The following is a 22607-nucleotide window of genomic DNA, read 5'->3' as shown; positions in this document are numbered from 1 at the left end:
TAAAATATTAGTTACGAGAGTTGGACAGAAATAATGACCAGCCACTCTCTGACTAACTGTCTTATTATGGGGGTCAAGAAACTACAAGACCCACCTCAACAATCGGGTCGACATGTTTCGCGTCTTAGCGGTCCACACGGATCCAATGACGCTTCCTCAGGACCTAGTATAAAGAAACTCCTCCTACTAAAAGCTGAGTAAGCTATTAACATATCAAATTTGACAGTCAAAAAACAGGTAAGTAACGTCAGTCACTTACATCAGTCCATTATGACCATTGGTTTGCTGCCTAATCGTCACCCCTTCTAATTCAAGTAAGGGCTTCCTGGGATCACGCAAGCCTATAGCCAGGTTCATATAGAAAGTTGAAGCTCTCCGGCTGGGGGTGGATTACACCTACCCGTGGTCGCGCTCCCGAAAGTTTTGGGAGCGCGACCACGGGTAGGTGTAATCCACCCCCAGCCCCAGCCGGAGAGCTTCAACTTGCTATATGAACCTGGCTATAGGCTTGCGTGATCCCAGGAAGCCCTTACTTGAATTAGAAGGGGTGACGATTAGGCAGCAAACCAATGGTCATAATGGACTGATGTAAGTGACTGACGTTACTTACCTGTTTTTTGACTGTCAAATTTGATATGTTAATAGCTTACTCAGCTTTTAGTAGGAGGAGTTTCTTTATACTAGGTCCTGAGGAAGCGTCATTGGATCCGTGTGGACCGCTAAGACGCGAAACATGTCGACCCGATTGTTGAGGTGGGTCTTGTAGTTTCTTGACCCCCATAATAAGACAGTTAGTCAGAGAGTGGCTGGTCATTATTTCTGTCCAACTCTCGTAACTAATATTTTAATCTTGGTCTCCACCCTATACAAATCGAATAAAGTGAAATATATAGCTAGGGTTCTGAACCAATTTTAGTTTCTTTTTTCAACCATCCTCAGTGTCTTCCCCTTGATCTCCTTAGGGTGAGTGTGGCATCATCGAGAAAAGATCTCCGGCAAAGAGCCACCCGTTGGGTGGTGCCCGTCAGACATTGCAGCGCCAGTCTGACGAGGAGCCTGTCCGATGATGAAGCATGACACCCAACTGGGTGTGTGAGGACTCGTGCTCCTAACTAATAGGACCCCATAACACGTGCCTTACAGTCCCCTGATATGTTTTCTTTCAGGAACAGTGTATCACTTTATTTGTATGACTAGGTTGCCCAGATGGTCCAGAACCATCCTCCATGTCCAGATGTACAGGAGTGTTGTTGACACTGAGGGCTTCATCCATGGGGTAGTGGCACTCTATCCTGTGGGCTCTATGTACCCAGTGGCAGCTCAGCCTGTTGATGTGAAAGGTACAATGTTGCTGGTTATATTGTGACATCTACCTCCAAACCTTTGCAGTGACATTTAGCAAAACACTTGAAGTTAGTTGATTTGCAGGTTATCCTATTGTGACAGGTACCCATGGTATTGGTTGGATTGACCTGACATTTGTGAAACATGCCAATTCAAGCAGCTGCTGAATTTGGGTGTTCATTGGCACTTGGGAGGACGGACAGAGAATGCCATTGTTTCACTGGTGCAGGCTAAACAGTGGCTGTGCAGGATATGGCTTTGATAATTTTTTGGCCTGGTTGATTGTTATGCAGTTATACTCAGGAGTCTGTTTTATAAGTGATTGGAGACATTATGAGGCCAGTGCATTGTGAATGTGTCTGCAACCAATACCATTTTGGTGATGCATCTTGAGCCCTTGTTGATCATTTATGTTGCACTCTGGTGGTGTTGTCCTTCCAGTCCTCAAACGTTTCATCTTGGCTTAGCAGTTAAAGATTGAACTAGGTTGCCAGCCCCATTGCTGAGTTCAGCATGAGCTGTATTTTATCCCCTTCCAGGTGAGTACATACCATTTGAGAGTGATCAGGCAAGTGTTTCTGGACAAATGACCACTATTCTGCTATTTGGAGTCACTTGAACATTGCCTCATGTGAATTGCATTCAGGTCACTTCCTCTACTTCCCAACACTATCGAAATGTTATTCTCCCAGTTGAGGAAACTTAATTTGAGTGTTCACTTACAAGTGCTTTGGGGTAAGTGGACACTGGGCTACTGATTGTAGTTAGCAAAATAGTTCTCAACTGTAGACAAATGTCCCCCCAGGTGAGTGTATTCAATTTGGGAATTGACATTCAGTGGTGTTTTGAGAAGAGAACACTGTGCTGATATTTGTAGTTACAGATACAGTGCATGCTGGTAGTTGCAGTTCTACCACTCACTCTAGTACACACGCTTGACCAATGCTCTCCCCCTAGTGGGAACACTTTAATCGAGAGATGACTGAGAGATGTATTTGGACAAGTGATCACCTGTCTGGTGTTTGGAGTTACAGAAACAGTGCCTACTAGGAGTTGCAGTCAGATGCCTCTCTCTAATACACACCCTACACAAATATTATCCACCCAGGTGAGCAAGCATCAATTGGGACTGTCTAAACAGTGATATTCAGACAAGTGTACACTGGACTGGTGGTTGGAAGTACACACATTATACAAATGTTACCCTCCCAGGTGTGTACACTTCAATGGTGAGTTCACAAACATGATTATTTGTCGGAGAAAGTTGTTGTCCTGTCCGCCCCTGTACTACATACACTACACACAGATGTTATCCTCCCAAGTGTGCCTAGTACAATTGTGAGATGCCAGACAGGGTTTTTTAGGCAGGTGAATGCTGGACTGGTGTTTGAAGTTACAGACACAAGTCCTCCTGGGAGTGGCAGTCATTCTACTGTCTGTACTGCACACAGTATACAAAAGTAGTCCTCCCAGGGGAGTACACTTCCTTTGTGAGTAAAGACACAGTGGTACTTGAGCATGAGAACACTGGGCATGTGTTTGTTGTTGGTGAGACAGAGCTTCTGGCCTTACCAGTCATGTCACTCCCTCTACTTCATGCACTTGGTAAATGTCCTCCCCCCAGCTGAGTACACTTCATGTGTGATTTCCCAACCATGAGTGTTTGGAGAAGAGGACACTCGACTGGTGTTTGGAGTGACAGTAAAAGAGCTTCCTGTAAGTTGCAGTCATGTAACTACCTGTACTAAATACACTACACATATGGTTTCCTCCCAGGTGAGTAAACTTCAATAGGAATTTGAGACACAAGTGTCTATTGAGGACAGAGCACTGGTCTGGCGGTTGAAGTTGGAGGAACTGTGCCTGCTGGAAGTAACAGTGTTGTCAGTCCCTGTATTACACACACTATGCAAATGTTACCCTCCCAGGTGTGTACACCTCAATGGTGAGTTCCGAAACAGAAGTGTTTGGAGGAGAAAACACAGTGCTGGTGTAAGGAGTCACTATAACAGTGCCTGCTGGGAGTTGTAGTCCTGTCAATACACAGATGTTGTTCTCCCAGGTGAGTGTACTACAACTGTGAGTTGCCAGACAGGGGTCTTTGGACAGGTGGACATTGGACTGGTGAGTGGGGTGATGGGAAAGGTAGCAGAAGGTGAGCTGTGAGCATGCATGACATGGCATTTAGGTGAAATTATTATTGTTGTGACTTACCAGACTCCACTCCCTGTCAGGCCCTCAGACTGCAGGATGGCCAAAGCCTTTTCCTCCCAGGAGGTAAGTTGCAAGGGAGGAGTGAGGGTGCCCCTGCCAGTCTTCTTGGCCTGCAGCTAGGGCCTGGAGACCATGGAACGGACCTTGTCCCTGAGGTCATTCCACCTCCTCCTGATGCACAGGGTAGTGCCTATGGCATTCACTCTGTTGAGGATCCTCTCCACAGTTCCATTTTCCTACTGAGCGAACTGTGCTGGACTTGTGCTCCAAACAATTGTGGCTCTACTCTAATGATTTCATCCACCATAACTCTTAACTCATCATCAATGAAATGTGGATTTTTCATAGTTGACATGGTGGGGAAAAAACAGTAACAGGTGACATTGTGTTACTAAAGTGGGGAAGTGCAAAAGTGTGTGACTGAAAAAAGTATGTGCAGGGTCTGGTATGTGTTGTATGGAAAATTGAAGGGGTGCCTATTCTATATATATATTTTTTTTAATGCGCCATCTCTTGTGGGTCTTTCTGTGAAAATGCAGAGGATTGTGGTGCATGAGGGGATGAGTTTTGTAGTGTCCTTTGCATATGTGTTGAGTGTAGCAATGTGTTTCAGCTGTGTTAATTTCAAAAGCATCCAATGTTTAGTTGTGTATTACTGTAGTGACCATGGACCACCACGGTTCAGACCACCATGGGTGTCTGCCGCTGCGAATTTGGACTTGTAATACGGTCAATGGTTGATTCCTGTGCCGTCAAGGCTGGAGGTCAGACCACCTATTTCCGGCCCTCCGTGCCACTGCTGGTCTGCCTGTTTTTTGTTGGTGCTCTGAGATCCTGCTCATATGACTCATAATTGGGTGGTCTGTAAAACAGCCAACATAGCAATCTTTTCAGGACACCCAACAGGGAAACATCCTGAACAACTAGGTCTAAACCACTACTTGCCTGAACCACTACTGCTAAACAACTAAAAAGTCTCTACAACTAAGTACTGAACAACTACTGTCTAAACAACAATTGTGCCTGAATAACAATTGCCTGAACAACTAATTTTAAGGTAAGGTTTTCCTTTTGGTTTTTATGGTTTATTAGTTGTTTAGAATATATATATATATATTAGTTGTTCAGGCAATTGTTATTCAGGCACAGTTGTTGTTTAGACAGTAGTTGTTCAGTACTTAGTTGTAGAGACTTTTTAGTTGTTTAGCAGTAGTGGTTTAGGCTATAGTTGTTTAGGACCTAGTTGTTCTGTCACATATTCCACCCAACATAGTGGTCTGGAGGTCCAACCACCAAACTCGTAATGAGGCCCATAGTGTGGCCCTCAACAATGTATTCTCTGCAACCCCAGCAGCTCAGCATTGCTAGGACCCCAAAGTTTGGCTGCCACAATTGAGCTTCCACATTTCCAAATGAGGAGATACTGGGTGAAAAGAAGTGTTCTGTGTAAAGCTTAGTGTGGCTGCCACCCTATGGTTAAGCACAAGTGTGCTCTTGGTTATTTGGCTGGACCAAGTGTGACTGCTTGAGAGACCGACACCCTTCAAATTCTGATACTCTCTCCAATTTTACTCCTTCCAGTAACAGTGACCCTTTAAAATGTCTGTGAGGATTTATTGTCATGACTTTTAATTTATTTGCATTCAAGACTAAGCCATGGTTACTACAGAAAAGATTAAGCCCAGCAAGAAGGGTCTCAATCCCCTTTGGAATTTTTGATACCAAAGGGTGTTGTCAGTGAACAATAAGGCTGGGGTTTTTATGTTGCCCAGTACTGGGGAATCTGTGTCACAACCCATAAAGAAGTCTACACATCTGGTCATAAAAAATAAAGATAAGGTGGGAACAAGGAAATAACTTTGTCTAAACCCCTTTATCGACCGTTAATCGGTGTAAGTTGTGCATAGCCTCAGTGGGAGGCACATTACAATGTCCAGGTAGAAGGACAGTGGTCCAATATCTCTTAGAACATCCCACAGTTAGGCTCTTGGGACCATGTTGAAGGCAGCCTTGAGATTAACTAATACTACAGCAAGGCTGATCCTAATCATATCTATCACTTTTCATCTTAGTAGGTGGAATTTAAAGACTTGATCAATTTGACTTGTTTTACAGCAGAACTCGGCCGGAAACTGAAAAAATATCTTATTTTTCACCACCCATTACATCAATTTGCCCAAAATGTGTTTGCAGAATTGTTTCTGTGCTGTGTGTATAAGATTTATTCGAAGATGATTGGCTGGGTCAGTTCTTATGCCCTTCTTCAAAATAGGAATTATTTCTGCTCCTTTCCTGGTTACAGGGATTGGTGAGACTGCCAGGATGGCATTGGCAATTGGATTTAAAGGTGGTGCCCAGACTTCTGGGTCTGATTTATATGCCTGCATTTAAATCGCATTGATATCATGGCAGGTGCACTAATCCCTGGAACCTGGAAAGCAGCAGAGATCATTCCTAAAAACACATTCACAAGAGCTAAATATCTTCATGACTGTTTAGTTCAGATATGTTCAATATGGAGCTACAAGAAACCTCAGGTGTGCTATAGTTATTGTTATGTCAGGGACGTCATTAAGACATTGGTCATTCCCTTTCAAATTCTATAATTTCCGTCATTTGTCTCCCATCTCTTCTATCTCTCATCACTTGTATTTTCAGACTTTTCTATCTTTTTATAAAGAGTGAAGTTTTTAGACACCCGCAGAAATATTGGTGTCATGTCTGTTCACCATTTAGGCTGACCTAAATGTTATTGTCTTCAGTTGTGGATCCATAGCATCATGGACACTCACTATATAGGATGACCTGTTTTTGTTTATAATTCTGGAAGTTTTAGATGTGTAAAAGTGCTAGAACATCTGCCCCATGCATGTTGCAATGTTCCTAGTGCCAGTAACAGAGGACTTCATGGGGCTGACAGAGATCAGGATGGGCATGGCCCTAGCATCAACATTAACCAGAAACAGCTAGAGCAAGACTCTGTGAGGCTCTGGCTGAGCTCTTCACCTTCTCTGGCTGGTGCCAGGATGTGTTTGTCCTGAATCAGATTCCCTTGCCCCTGTGCCTGGAATGGCAGGCGTGATGCTGCAGACAGAACAACAAACCTCGTTGACTCAAACCATGAATGTGCACCACCTCTGAAACTCATGTTATCCTTTTCTGATTCTGATAGAAATAGCAGAGCGCCTAGAGATAGCACAGCCAGAGTGTTTGGGCTTTAATAATTCAATGACCATGTTAGAATCTTTTCCTGTTGTTTTTAATATTCTTGACATGCTTCACAGAGCTTTATTCTTAATCTACGCTGACGTCACCATTTTCGTTGTGTACATTAAATTATGAATTATAAAATAAATATGTTAAAATTCATATTCCATTTCTCGAGATCCTTACGTGTGTTATTTATTCACAAAAGAGGATTTGGGGTCCAATGTCTCCCTGAACGGATCTTTGCCAGGAAATAATTCCTACACAATATTGCTCAGTGGGTTCTGTCTGGGCTGCAGTCCAGTTGGATTTCTAACTCGTTTTGGTGCATTCAATCAATCAATCAATCATAGTATTTATAAAGCGCGCTATGTACCCGTCAGGGTTTCGAGGCGCTGAGGGGGGGGGGAGCGCTGCTGATTTAGCGGTCGAAGAGCCAGGTCTTGAGGAGCCTTCTGAATGCAAGGAGGTCCTGGGTCTGGCGAAGAGATGTGGGGAGAGAGTTCCAGGTCTTGGCGGCGAGGAAGGAGAAGGATCTGCCGCCGGATGTCTTGCGTTGGATTCGGGGTACGATGGCGAGGGCGAGGTTGGCGGATCGGAGTTGACGTGTTGGAGTGTAGAAGTTAAGTCTGGTGTTGAGGTAGGAGGGTCCGGTGTTGTGAAGTGCCTTGTGAGCGTGGGTCAGGAGTTTAAAGGTGATCCTCTTGTCTACCGGGAGCCAGTGGAGTTCTTTTAGGTGAGGGGGAGATGTGACTTCGGCGGGGTATGTCGAGGATCAGTCGGGCGGAGGCATTTTGGATACGTTGGAGTCGTTTGATGTCTTTGGTTGGGATGCCTGTGTAGAGTGCGTTGCCGTAGTCAAGTCTGCTGCTGACGAGGGCCTGGGTCACCGTCTTTCTGGTTTCTGTTGGAATCCACTTGAAGATTCTGCGGAGCATTCGAAGGGTGTTGAAACAGGAGGAGGAGACGGCGCTGACCTGTTTGGACATGGTGAGGGCGGAGTCCAGGATGAAGCCGAGGTTTCTTGCGTGGCTGGCAGGGGTGGGCGGGGGTCCGAGGACGGAGGGCCACCATGAGTCGTTCCAGGCCGAGGGAGTGCGCCCGAGGATGAGGACTTCCGTCTTGTCGGAGTTGAGTTTCAGGCGACTGTTGTTCATCCAATCGGCGATGGATTTTAGTCCCTCGTGGAGGTTTGTTTTGGCGGTGAGCGGGTCTTTGGTCAGGGAGAGGACGAGCTGGGTGTCGTCGGCGTAGGAGATGATGCTGAGATGATGTTGGCGGGCCAGTTGAGCGAGGGGGGCCATGTAGACGTTGAACAACGTAGGGCTGAGGGAGGATCCTTGGGGGACGCCGCAGATGAGGTTGGTGGCTTTGGAGCGGAAAGGGGAGAGACGGACTCTCTGCGTTCTGTCGGAGAGGAAGGATGAGATCCAGTGGAGGGCTTTGTCTTGGATGCCGGCTTCCTGGAGGCGGGTCAGTAGGGTGCGGTGACAGACGGTGTCAAAGGCGGCTGATAGGTCGAGGAGGATGAGGGCTGAGGTTTCGCCGTTGTCCATTTGATGTCTGATGTCATCTGTGGCGGCGAGGAGAGCAGTCTCAGTGCTGTGGTTTCGTCTGAATCCGGATTGTGAGGGGTCCAGGATGGAATTGTCTTCGAGGAAGTGGGTGAGCTGAGTGTTGACGATCTTCTCGATGACTTTCGCTGGAAAAGGGAGGAGAGAGATCGGACGGAAGTTTTTGAGATCGTTGGGGTCGGCCTTGGGTTTTTTGAGGAGGGGTTGGATTTCTGCGTGTTTCCAGCTGTCCGGGAAGGTGGCAGAAGTGAAGTGCATTGACTGAGCCTACCCCTGCGGCTCTAGATAATGGTCCCTGTTAATAACATCTTCAGACACTGTAGAAACTATGCACTGTGGCTCAAGGGAATCTGCGATGGTGCATGGCTGCCTCACGTGCCTAAAGTGTATCAGCCCAGGAAGAGAGCAGAACAGCGCAGCATCTCAGTAGATATAGCGCCGTTATGCTCTCTCCCTTTCACGCTACACAGCGCAGCACCTATACTTGCTCACCCTACATTGGGGGATTTCTTGATAAATCAGGGCTGAAGGATTCTTCATCCCAGTGTCAGACCCTCATCTGTGGCGCTGGCTCTGCTAGGGGGTGTTGTTCCTCCATGATGCCAGGGTGGGCGAAGGGCAGAAGCAGGCAGGGTAAGAGGTGGAAATCAATGAAATGGATCAAATCAGAGCCAGGGCCTGGCCCGCCAACATGGTTCATAGACTAGGATCCTTGCTAGGGCGGACTACCCCAGCCAGAGGTCTAACCATGGCAAGTGGTGTCTGCAGCCATCCTCTGCCCTAGAGGCATGTAACAGTGGGATGACTTTCTAGAAGTTAGCACTGTGATCAGGAGATTCAGACAGTAATCCTTTGTCAGCCTCCCACACTTAACTAATTGGATGGGTTAAAGCTCCAGTCAGCAGGCAGGCTGTGATTGGTCAATTCCATGTAGCATAAATGCACAAAGCCACAAGATGCACTGAAATAGTTTCCCCATTTTCGAAGGACTAGTGGTATTTGGTCATCTGGTTCTTTAGTTTTAGTTTAAACCGTGCTCGAATGTGCACCTCCACTTCCCAATGACCTCATGTTAATGATAAACTTTGTATTGCTTGTTAGTGGAATCATTGGTCTTGGTGCTGGCTACAGACAGCACCAGTGATAAGTGTTGTCACCTCGAGTACATTACAGCCACACTGAAGTACCACTGACCAGACATAGACTCATCTGCAGAGACCAGTGAACATGTCCAGCAAGTACCAGAGGCTGTGCAAGAACTGGAGAAAGTCCACTCCCAACATCTCCTGTCTTGACCTTCACTTACACAAAACTTTAAATGAGTGACTTTTGGTGACAGATTTAGTCAACAATTGTGTTTTGACAATCAACTAACTTTTAATGATTTACTTGCTGTTAATGACCAACTAACTTTAAATTAGTGCGGATCCGCAGCTGCAGTTACTGTGCTGTGTCCATCTCTTGGGATCATGTCTCCAGGGTCCATGAGATGCTGAAAAACTGCCTTGTATGAGTGCACCAGAGAGAGGAGCACCAGAGGCCAACTTCTCATGGGTGTATTTCTGACTCCTGGCTGCTTTATTAATGCCATGCACATTCACCTGTGACTCAGTGCACTTGCAAGTGCTTGTGGACACACCGTCTGGACCACTGACATCTCCTGGCCGGCCCGGTATTGGGGCCGGACTGAAAGCCAAAGTGAGCCTGGCACAAGTGTTCAGCCCAGACACAATGCAGGAGGGTGTGACTAGAAAGGGGCTACAGGGGCAAGGAAGGGGCATGGAGGGGTCATGGGAGCCCGTCCTGCTGTGAAAGTAGTCCCACAGTCTGCAGCCAACCAGAGAGACGCCGGAGGGACAGAACGGACTGATCAGCCCTGGACGTCTTTGGATTCTCCGTGCCAGAGGTGCCACTTGTGCCCGCAGGAGGCTCCTCTCCGAGGTAAGTGGAGGGTGTAATCGTGCACTAACTAGACGTCCATTAGGGAAGATGCTCAGACTCTCCACATAAGATACATTCAGGCTCAATAAACCTGATGAGCATTACTTTGCATATCCACCAGTTATCTCGATAAGCAGGGTTGTCTCGTTCAGTCTGTTCTTGCTTATATTGTGATGGCGCAGAGGGCCACGGGTCCTGCCAAGATGTATTGACACCCATCTCACTCACAGACACAGGGCTGTCGGTCCAAATAACCTCGAGGCAAGAACAGTAATTGGTGCCCCTATAAACACAGCGGGCATATCTGACGCGGGAGCATTTACCCACAAGGAGTGCCATGGCACTACGGACAGGTAACACATGTTCGTTATCTAACTCAGTGGGATCACTTTATTGACTTTGGAAGGATGAAAAACTGAGTGTGGGTGCCAGGATTACACCCTACATCCATGAGGTCAAGCACAGACGCCTGCAGGGGATGTATTGGCCAACTTAGCCACAGACCCGTCCACCACCAGCTGGAGATCCAGCAGCGAGAATGCCTCACCTGTGCTAATGCCACCATGGGCTCTCCACTGGGCGCTGCCATCCACGGTGAAGAAACACGCTCTGGCGTGACATGAGTGGATAGATGGATTGCATGCTTTCGGAAGTGCAGGGATATAACCAGCCCTGATAAAGCCAATAGGTGTGGGGTGTGTTGTGTGAAGGTGCTGTGCAGAAGAGAGCGCTCTCTCTTCCTGGAAGTCTCACAACCAGGACTCCCATTGCACTCTCCTAGGAGGGACAGTACACCCTGGTAGGGAGTGTGAGGAGCCTGACCTGCTCTGAAGGTCACACCACTCTACTAGAAATGGGACAGAGCCGTGACTGCTCAGCATTACCTCTTACCTTAAATCGCTTCCCACAGGGGTCCTAGAAAGTTTTAAGGGGGCCGTGCGGGCGCTTCTCGGCAGGGCTGGGGTGCGTTTTATGAGAGAGTTTCATCTCGTTTCCAAAACAATGTCATATCTTAATGAAGAAGTTTTAAAACATTTAATCGGGACTTTTTATACTTTATTGACGTATTCACACCAGCCCTTAGCATTGCTTCTATAATTTTATTAGGAAATGACTGACAGTTTACAAAAAAAGGGAGGTCTGCATGTAATTGGACAGTGCCAGTACCCGTCGTCATGGCAACCACGCTTTTCAGCTCACAGTGCCAGAGCTTCTTAGCACATATGACCATTTCTTAGCAGAACAGTGGTAGAACTTGCCAGAGATAAACGTTTGCACTCTCAGCAACGAGGCTACTATCTGAATGGGACCGTACCGTGATTTCCTCTTGTACATTCCAGACATTGTGTAATGATGGGACATTACCACAACCTGGAAAACGTGGCAGGACTGCTGTCGATTAGAGACAACACAAACAAGGGGAGAAAGATACGTGTGTGGGTGGATGTCTGCGAGAAAGAAGAGCTGTAGATAAGTAATGTATTATGAAACACGAGTTCCATCATACTTGTATTGTTACACACTAGAGGGATGGGTTATGAAACATTACCTTGTATTTTTACACACTGGGGTGATGGGTTATGAAACATTTATTGTTACACACTGGGGGGTGTGTTATGAAACATTACTTTGTATTGTTACATACTGGGGGGATGCGCTATGAAACGTTACATTTTATTGTTGCACACTGGGGGGGGGGATAAGTCCCATGCACTTACATATTGGGTGAGATTAAACTTGTGTTGTCAAACATTAGCAGAGGTAAATCTTATATTGTCGGGGACAATGTGGAATAAAGCCTTTATTGAGAAACCCAGTGCGAGAAACAACTCACTGCCAGGTTGAGCAGAGGATAAACCGCACGTACCTCACACAGTCTAAAATACAACAGTAATTACAACACCCCTGTGAGATAAACTCCCTTTTTACTCTGAGTTTCTGATAAACCTCGTGTTGTCACCCAGTTGAATACCGAAGATATTAACACAAACTCGGTACCCGGCATGTCAGATCAGTATTTGGAGGGAGAGAGGTACATTTCCCTGATATTAAAACAAACATTGGCCACAGCAAGCACTAATGCATGCATCCTTCCATACCCTGCAAACACCTCTACAGCCCAGATTTACAAGAGTTGAAAACGTCCCTGAATTAGAAATCTTGGCTTCATTTTCAGCCCCCTGTTACTTTGCCGCCCTGGCCTCCTTCCGGCCAGGTCCGAGGCTGGCAGCAGTGCCAGCTTCTCAGACACAGGACAGGCAGAGTAACAAGGGGGCACCTGTGAAGCTCCGCAGAGGCTGAGGCTACACAGTCACCCTGAGTAGTTATGGTTCAAACGCACTTTACCACCACGGGCCCTGATGCATGCCAGACAACTGCATCCTTCCTACCCAGCAATGACTGACTAGATGCTTGTTTTCTTGTTTTATTTAATGTATTTCCCATAAATGTGCAGTAAATGTGGAGTTTAAAGCCAGAGAAGCCGGTGAAGTTGATGAGGAATTGATTTGAAGTTCACCAAAGACAGATATTGGTGCTATGTGCGCATAGATTGTTTTTCTGAAATTATGTGGCAAGTGGGGCATTTAGAAATAGAGGTGGAGGTAGTAAAACTGGTGAAAACAGCTTGGGGTGTAAATGTTAGATTTAGGGCGGGGGCCTTTGGAAGAATTGTTAACAAGGTTATAGGAAATAGTTCAATTTCATATAAGTGATATACCTGTGAAATCCAGAAATGGATATGATTTAAAGAGCACTATGAAGGAGAGACATACCTCACCATATCACCGACATAATGTAGTAAGGTAAATATTTTCCAAAGCCTACAGTGCACATTATATGCGCACTATACTCAATGCAAAATTTTTTCAGTAGGTGCATTCACCAACAGGCAACTATTTCGTAGTGATTTCTGTTCTTGATTCTCATTCTTTAGCCAATAATATTTTACTAAACTTAATTCGCTCTTTTGCCATTTGTTTTTGTTCCCTATCTCCTTCCATCACTGCATCTTGTCATGTTTCATGACGTCTTCTATCTCTCCATTTCTGTTCCCATTTTCTAGCTCAAATACTTCCCTGAAATTTCATTAAATTTATTCAGACATCTTACTTTTTTCTCCCCTTTATGGTCCATTTTTTACTGTATCCTCTTTTAGTTCCTTCAGAAAGGCGTTTTAAAGTACACATTTCAAAGATTCTGCCTAGAGATCAAAGCGTTGGCTCTCAATTCTGACATGTAACTAGCAGACACGAAGGCCCATATTTACCTGAAAATGACAGAGCGCAATGCTGCACCAAAATTGACAGCGCCGCGCTCCGTCTTTTTCACAACGCAGGAATGTGCCATATTTAATTGAAGATGGCGCACCCTTGTATTATTCCCTGCACTGGCGCTAAATTGGGCTGCCAATGCTAACGCAGGCATCCCTGTACCATCTTGCAAGGATGTCTGCGTTGAGGGGTTTGATTGTTTCCGCGTGGGAAGGTGTCCCTTCCTGCACACAATCACTAATGTTGATTTGGCACTTCTGTGTGTGCTGCAGAATGAAGCACACATAGACGTGCCAAAGCATCATTTTGAAAGATTGTTTATTTGCAGGAAGGAACCCATCCTGCACATAAACAATCATGTTTGGCTCTTTGCTCTTTCTATGCGTGCTGCAGAATGCAGCAAACATAGAAAAAGCAAAAAACAAGGAGGAATAAAAGTATTCCTCCTCGTAGCGCCTTGCTAACACCACCCTGGAGGTGGCTTTAGATTTTGGCGCTGCCTCAGGTTTAAGAAAACTCGTAAATCTGAGGCAGTGTCAGAATGCCATGGGTGTTGCTGTGGTGTGCCCACAGTAACACCCATTGCATGCCCCTTCCACACAAAGGACTGCATGTGAAGGGGACGCCTTTAAAAGGTGGCGTTAAGCCACAAAAAGTGGCTTAACAGTACCTTGTAAAGATGGTGTAGTGCTTAGCGCCACAGGAGTGTCACGAAAAGTGGTGCTCCGGTGGCACTAGAGGCTCATAAATATGCCCCCAAAATTTGTAACTTTGCCTATAAAAATGTTTTAGCACGCAGAGTTTTGCCATCTACTGCCTTCCTATTCTGAACCAGTTTTTGTTGACTTTTAGGACTACATGCACATTTTTGCCTGCTAATCAGTAGTAAAGTGCATCCAGTCTCTCCTTAAGTTATGATAAAATTTGAATCTACCTGGTTGGTACATTTAACTTACTGGTAGGTCACTAGTATATGGTACTACATGTACCCAGGGTCTGTAAATTAAATGCTACTAATGGGTTGCATCACATCTGTTGCCACCCACTAAATCAGTCTTTTATAATAAACTTTTTCCATGCCTAAACCTTTCTTTTTAATACATGTAAGTTATTCCTAAAGTAGGCCCAACATGTCATAGGGCAGCAAAAACAAAAGACAAGTGGGCTCAAGTTCAGTGAGACTAAAGAGCCCAGGTGTTTTGGTAGCAGCTCAGGATGGCGGGGATTGTTACTTTGTGTTCCAATTGCACTTCGAACAGCACACACAAAGGATCACACCAGGCCTGCCCCTGCGTTTGTCACCCTAGAGAGTCTGGGACCAAACCCAGGGTAAAGGGAAGAACTGTTCAGAGCTAGTTTCGGGCTTAGCTCAGGGAATTCCCCCACACAATTTAAAAATTCACAACTCCGGTTCTATTGATTTGATTTCTGTTGTTTTGATCTCATGTTCTTTGTCAAATGAAATTTTTCTCTATTTTGTTAAATATGGTGTAGGATTTTTCTTGTGTTGCATTTTCACTTTGTTACTGTTTGCCGTACAAATACTACTACACAGTGCCTCTAAGTTAAGCCTAACTGCTTTTGTGCCAAGCCTCCATCAAGTTAAGCACATGTTAATGTACTGACTTTCATGGTTTAGCCTGAGACGCAGTGTGGTTGTTGCTTGAGTAGGGTTTTACCCAACTCAATTTCTGACAGCTTTAAATTAAAAAAGGATAAACAGATAGACAAGATGGTGTGAGATGCCCAAAATGCTCATACCAGAGTGCAAAGAACATCAAGACATGTTTAACTGTTCGAAGTTCAATGCAATGCTGATGTTGTACATGAGGAAAACTTCAGTGAGTACACACTGCAAGAAAAAGCTTGTGTTCTAAAGCTCAGCTACTGTCACAGCTAAATGAACAGGGCCCGCACAGTGGTGTGCCTAAAACACAACCGCTGATGAATGCAGCCAATGCACTTGTTGGTTCCTTGCACTTGACTAAAGAAACCCAGGAACAAAAATAAAACAGATAATTAGGGATGAAGATTGCATGAACCAAGTTGTCTCTGCTGTGGCTCAGATAGTCTTTCTCTGGTTCTGCACTAAATGTTATCAGAAAGGTTAAATTGTCACCTTAAAATATTCAGAATCATACTGTGCTAATTTGTTACCATTAGCAAACAAGACACTAGAAAAACTATCACAGAATCCAGAGGATCTCACAAGTGGGGAAACCCTTGAATCAGCTCAGGAGTCCATTATCTACTACATTTACTTGTCTTTGATTTCATCCAGAAGTTACTTTAGTAAGATTTCAGTGGCCACACTTTGCCTTAAATATTTTAACCTAAAAATATAACCCATTCTGTCACCTAAAAACAGAGTGGTTGTCAAAGCTGCACAGGAAATGATGTCACTTTCTTCTGGGAAATACAATTGCTGTTAGTGACAATGACTGCACAACATCCACATGTTGGACAGCATGCAAAGACGGGATATGTGGAGCTGATTCCTTTGGTTATGTGATAACTGACACCTAAAGACAATACTCATGCTGGATATGAAACCCCACTAAGGTGTGGCCTCACATCCTGGTGACCGCACAGGAACATGCAAGGCAGTAACAGCAAAGGTGGATAATATAAGACATGGAATTAGAAAATGAGCTAGAAAGGAAAATAACTTAATGCAGTAGTAAGGAAAACATGCATAGTGTTTGGCAGAAAGAAAACAAACATATCACACTAGAAAACTAGAAACTAAGGCATCAAATACAGAAAGGTAGACCTCTGGGAACTCATAACTAAGAAACAGAAAAACATAGGTAGGGACTGACAAAAGGGTAATTACAGAAAGCTGTGGGAGTGCAGAGAATCAGGTTCAATTGAATAGTGATATGCCATGCAACAGGTAACACGGCAAAACAGTGTAGACTCGTAAAACAAGAATAATGTACAATATGGTGTAGAATAAAAACCTAGTACATACTGCAAGACGGTGCTGGTTCAAGAAACAATGCTACCCGCACGTTCACAAAACACAAATACACTGCTAGGTAGTGGAGGTTCAGGAACCAAAGGTTTGTTCTAGCCCAAGAATTAGGAGTTTGAAACAACATCAGCCAAACAATGCCTCAGTGATCAATGCTGGACTGAAAGTTAAAATGGGATTTGAAACCACTCAGTAATAATCACATGCCTCAGGCGTGACCAAGCTAGAGTCTCCCAACTACAAGTGTGCTGATTCCTCCTCTCATCCGTGGTCTGCAGGGTGCTAATGGAAAAGAAAGTAACAGCAAAACAAGTGCAAATTCTTACTCTCCTGTACCTGGTTAACCTCCCAATGCACTCATTCCATTTAATTTCCCCTGAAGCCCCTTGCTTGGCCTCCCTTTCCTCTGTCTTTGGTCCAGCCACTGTGATTTAGTATTCTTTCTGACACCACATTGGATTCTCTTACTCTTCCTTTGTTGATGACACACACATCTTTTCTCTCTGACCACTATGATTACATCTGCTACCTCATGTTTCTTCCTCATGGAACTCTCATTATCAAAATGAAACTTTTGAGCCAGCACCTTCTTCCAGCCAACCCCCAAAAACCATCACCTATCCAACTAAAGTGATCCTGGCAACACCGACCATCTGGTGCAAAATAAATTCCTTATCTCGACAGAGATATCACAGTCTGGCACAATTGAAATATGGTGGCGGCTACTTAGCCAGCCACCGTGTAAATAGTGAATTGTCTCAGCTATTTACCCAGCCTCTGGCTAAATAATAGTGATTATTTATTATTTGGCTGCCAGCCTTGGAAATAGAAGAAAAACTCACCCAGTTCTGGCTAAATAGTAAACATTCTGCACTGTGTTGCCAGATGCCACACAAATAACAAGGGAACGTCACTATTTCCATGAATAGTGGTTAACTAGCAGGAAATATGTACGATTTTGCAAGCAGCCAAGCGAATAGTAAAGAAACATTAAGAAGATTAACTAATAGATTTTGGCCCTCATTACAAACTTGGTGGGCGGCAGAGGCCTCCCACCAAGGTTGAACCGCCGGGCGGTCGCCAATGCAGCCGCACTCCCGTGGGGTCTATTTTGAGATCCCCGCTGGGCTGGCGGGCAGAAACCAGGTTTCCGCCGGCCCAGCAGGGATCTCGGCCGCAACACGGGAGCCTGCTCCAATTGGAGCCGGCGGTGTTGCGGCTGTGCGACGGGTGCAGTTCCACCCATCGCGCTTTTCACTGTCTGCTATGCAGACAGTGAAAAGCTGCATGGGGCCGTGGCAGGGGGCCCCGCGACTCCCCTTTCTGCCAGCCTTTTCATGGCGGTTCAAACTGCCATGAAAAGGCTGGTGGTAGGGGCACTCGTAATTCCCTGGGCAGTGCTCCAAGTACCGCTGCCCTGGGGGATTTAAAGTGGCGGGAAACCGCCGGTCCCCGCGGCGCGTCGTAATTCCCCAGGAAGCACCGCCAGCCTGTTGGCAGTGCTTCCGTCAAAACAGCCCTGGCGGTCAAAGACCGCCAGGGTTGTAATGACCCCCATAATGTACTGTTGGAATAGTGAACCAGTACATAGTAAAAACACTCACTCTTTACCCGGCTTCTGGCAAAATAGCATCCATTATGTACAATTTGGCTAGCAGCCCTGCAAACCACAAATAATCTTCATTATTTACCTGGCTGCTGGTAATGTAGCAGAAAATATGTACTATTGTCAGTGGCCTTAGAATTGGCAAATAATTTCACTGTTTTCTCAACTGCTGGAAAAATTGTATAAATGATCTACTGTTTGGTCGGTGCAAAGAAATCTCACTATTTATCCTGCTGCTGGCAAACAGGAGAATTATGTACCCTAAGGCCGATGGCAAAGAAACTTCATTATTTACCTGACCTCTAACTAAAAAGCAGAAATTCTATTCTAAGACCAGCAGCCTTGCTGGTAGAAAAGAAACTCCATTATTCATCTAGCAGCTGGCTAAGAAGCAGACAGTATGCCCAACCTGGCCAGAAGCAATGCAAATGACAAAAAAGTCCCCATTTACCTGGCTGTTATATAAACAGCTTACATTATTTTTAGTGTGCCTTTTAAAGATTTCAACAGGCATTCACCACTAGGTAGTACTTTAAACAAGTAGTGAATACAAGTGCCGTTAATCGCCCTGTGGACGCTAGCATCCTGATGTATTATTATTTCTATCACAAAAAGTGGTTGAAAAATGTGTGTAGTCTTTTAGAGAATGAAATAGTATTTTTCAAACCAACGTATGCACTGTTGGGTCAGTTGTCAAAATACTGATTAAATGGGGGATCACAGAAAAAAACTGTCTAATTATATTCATGAGGCAGGTGGCCATTTGTTCTCCTCTGTGATTGGTGGTTATCATGGGGATGGTGGCCTGCAAGGGACAGCACCCCACCATCCCTAGGACTACATTAGAAGCACAAAACCTTCTATGCATGTTCCTTAAAGCAGCTCCTGTTCATTAAAGAAAGCAGTGCTATTATTTTCAATTAAAAAAAGATTTTCAGTGTTGGAAATTTTCGAGGGGGAGGAAAAGGAAAATCTCCCTCTCAGGCTGCCAACGTGATTCCCAAAATGGAAAGGGATCCTATTAGGAATCCTTTGCATATTAATTACCACTCCCAGCTCGGAGGTCAGTAGTTCATCAGTGGTTTGCGACTGTGACAGCACATTCACAACCTCCGCCTGTTAGTATTCAAAAGAATTTCTAACTTGAAAAGGGGCATTTATACATAATGGTAATGATAGGTAGGAGAACATGGCGGCCGGCGAATAGCAGGTGAACTGCTGAGCGGGTTGTGGCGTTTGTTGGGCTCTGCGGCATAGCGGAGGAGCTGGAATTGGAGGTGCACGGGGAAGGGAGACACATAAAAAAACTAAAAAATAATAATAATGTTAATGATGAGTATTTTTGTGACATGAGGTGCCTAGTGTTAAAACTGGCTTCGATGCATGGGCTAGCTCATAGGTTTGAAGGTCCCAAATGTTTGAAAGTTTCAGAGTTATTTTGACAGACATGGTTTGAAAGTAACTTCATTGCACTACAAGCCAAGACACAATTACTTCAGAGGCCCTTTATGGAGGGGTTTTGTGCTCCACAAATACCCTAAGCTTGTACATTTACCTGCAGAATTGGATAATGGCACACCTGATTAGAACCATTGCAAGACTGGGTGAAGCTGTTTACTCTTCCACAGCTATGTTCTCGTTCTTACTCACAGACCATGGAATGTACCACGAATGTACCAGGGCCAGATATCAGATTACCAACAGCTCCATGTTATCAGAACACCTCTTTTTCTGCAGCAAGTCAGTGCATTCTAGAATTATTAACTCTAATAAAAAAAACAGACTAAAACACCTGAACATAATGATTTGTGAAAGCAAAGGACAGAACTGGAAAAGTTGTAGCCCAGTGACATTGTGCCGTCTGATATTGAGGGTTATGTTTTTAAAAATAGAACCAATTGCACCCCTTATGAAGACACCATGGCAGTATAGTTGAGGCTTCACTCCAATCTCATGACAGTAGGAAGAAAAGCAAGGAGCCTGATTTAGAGTTTAGAGGACAGATTTAAATCCATCTGAATGGCTAAGGACTAAAGAATTGTCCACAGGCCCTGCTGACAACTCTCTACTTTGACAGGAACTACTGTAATGGCAATTACTGCCCTTTCAGAATATGTAAAATAAGCAAAGACGGAGTTTGTTTTTTAAATACAAAAAAATAATGCCCCTAGAAATTGGGAGTCTGCTCCCTGGGAATGAAGTTCATTATTTTTCTCTTTGCCTTAAAGCCAGGTTTTCCCCTTAATGTGCAGACAGTGCAAAGTTCTTACTCCAACAGACGCTTTTCTGTTGGGTCATCGGAGGGAGCATTCTGTTTACACAGCCAAGGAGCAAAGGAAAAAGGCTATAATTAATGTATCTGAATGCCACGGAAATATGAATACACATTCCTAGTAAATCATAGAAATGCATATAGCCATCAAAGGCACAAAACAAAAAAATCTGACAGAGATATTCTATTAATCAGCGTTATTACAAACATATTAGAAAATAAGATACTGAATAAATGGAGACTTGTGTCCTACAGATTGATCTTTTCACAATTCCACTTTTATACTCAAATCTCTGAGACAGGATGTGAGCCCACTGTTGAGGTTTCAGTTTTTGGGTGATTCTCATTCAAATGTCATTTTCAGGCTCTAACTCAGAAACAAGCTTTCACATCAGTGGCAGTAGTGATGACTCCAAGATGGAAATTAGGATTTAGGGGGTCATTCTAACATTGACGGGCGGCGGAGGCCGCCCGCCAATGTTCCCCCAACAGAACACTGCTCCGCGGTCAGAAGACCGCCGCGGTGATTCTGTGTTTCCCCCTGGGCTGGCGGGCGACCGCCAAAAGGCCGCCCGCCAGCCCAGGGGGAAACAGCCTTCCCACGAGGACGCCGGCTCAGAATTGAGCCGGCGGAGTGGGAAGGTGCGACGGGTGCAGTGGCACCCGTCGCGTATTTCAGTGTCTGCAATGCAGACACTGAAATACATAGTGGGGCCCTCTTACGGGGGCCCCTGCAGTGCCCATGCCATCGGCATGGGCACTGCAGGGGCCCCCAGGGGCCCCGCGGCACCCCCTACCGCCATCCTGTTCCTGGCGGGAGACCCGCCAGGAACAGGATGGTGGTAGGGGGGGTCAGAATCTCCATGGCGGCGGAGCGCGCTCCGCCGCCATGGAGGATTCTGAAGGGCAGCGGAAAGTCGGCGGTACACCGCCGACTTTCCGTTTCTGGCCGCGGCTGAACCGCCGCGGTCAGAATGCCCAGCGGTGCACCGCCAGCCTGTTGGCGGTGCTACCGCGGTCATTCGCCCTGGCGGATTTTACTGCCAGGGTTAGAATGACCACCTTAATGAAGTGTATGATCTCAGCACATGGCTATAATCAGCTTTCCTGAGCCACAACAGGCTAAGCCAAGGGGCACTCCTACTAGAAAACATTTTCACCTTTAATATGAGAAGCTCCTGACCTGGTCCTCACTCCCAACCCTATGTTGTCGCTCAGGAAGAACTAATCAGGAGCCCTTTGCTAACAAGAACCTCACAGAAGTTCTTTGGGTACCCTTTGCTCGACACGCTTCAGTGTCTGGGTCTCCACTTTCCAGCAGAGGGATGTAGTCAATACACTTCCACCTTCTAGTAAAGCTTTGTCTACTCTACTGTAGGAAAGTACCATCTTGCCTGGCATGTTACCCCCATATTTCACTGTATATATGTTGTTTTAGTTGTATGTGTCACTGGGACTCTGCCAGCCAGGGCCCCAGTGCTCATAATTATGCCCTGTATGTGTTACCTGTGTGATGACTAACTGTCTCACTGAGGCTCTGCTAACCAGAACCTCAGTGGTTATGCTCTCTCATTTCTTTCCAAATTGTCACTAACAGGCTAGTGACCAATTTCACCAATTTACATTGGCATACTGGAACACCCTTATAATTCCCTAGTATATGGTACTGAGGTACCCAGGGTATTGGGGTTCCAGGAGATCCCTATGGGCTGCAGCTTTTCTTTTGCCACCCATAGGGAGCTCTGACATTTCTTACACAGGCCTGCCACTGCAACCTGGGTGAAATAACGTCCACGTTATTTCACAGCCATTTACCACTGCACTTAAGTAACTTATAAGTCACCTATATGTCTAACCTTTACCTGGTAAAGGTTGGGTGCTAAGTTACTTAGTGTGTGGGCACCCTGGCACTAGCCAAGGTGCCCCCACATTGTTCAGGGCAAATTCCCTGGACTTTGTGAGTGCGGGGACACCATTACACGCGTGCACTATACATATGTCACTACATATGTATAGCGTCACAATGGTAACTCCAAACATGGCCATGCAACATGTCTAAGATCATGGAATTGTCACCCCAATGCCATTCTGGCTTTGGGGAGACAATTCCATGATCCCCCAAGTCTCTAGCACAGACCCGGGCACTGCCAAACTACCTTTCCCGGGGTTTCACTGCAGCTGCTGCTGCTGCCAACCCCTC

The sequence above is a fragment of the Pleurodeles waltl genome, chromosome 7 (genome assembly GCF_031143425.1).
Source record: "Pleurodeles waltl isolate 20211129_DDA chromosome 7, aPleWal1.hap1.20221129, whole genome shotgun sequence".
Lineage (NCBI taxonomy): Eukaryota > Metazoa > Chordata > Amphibia > Caudata > Salamandridae > Pleurodeles > Pleurodeles waltl.
The sequence above is the reverse complement of the archived record's forward strand: the minus strand, read 5'-3'. Positions refer to the sequence as shown.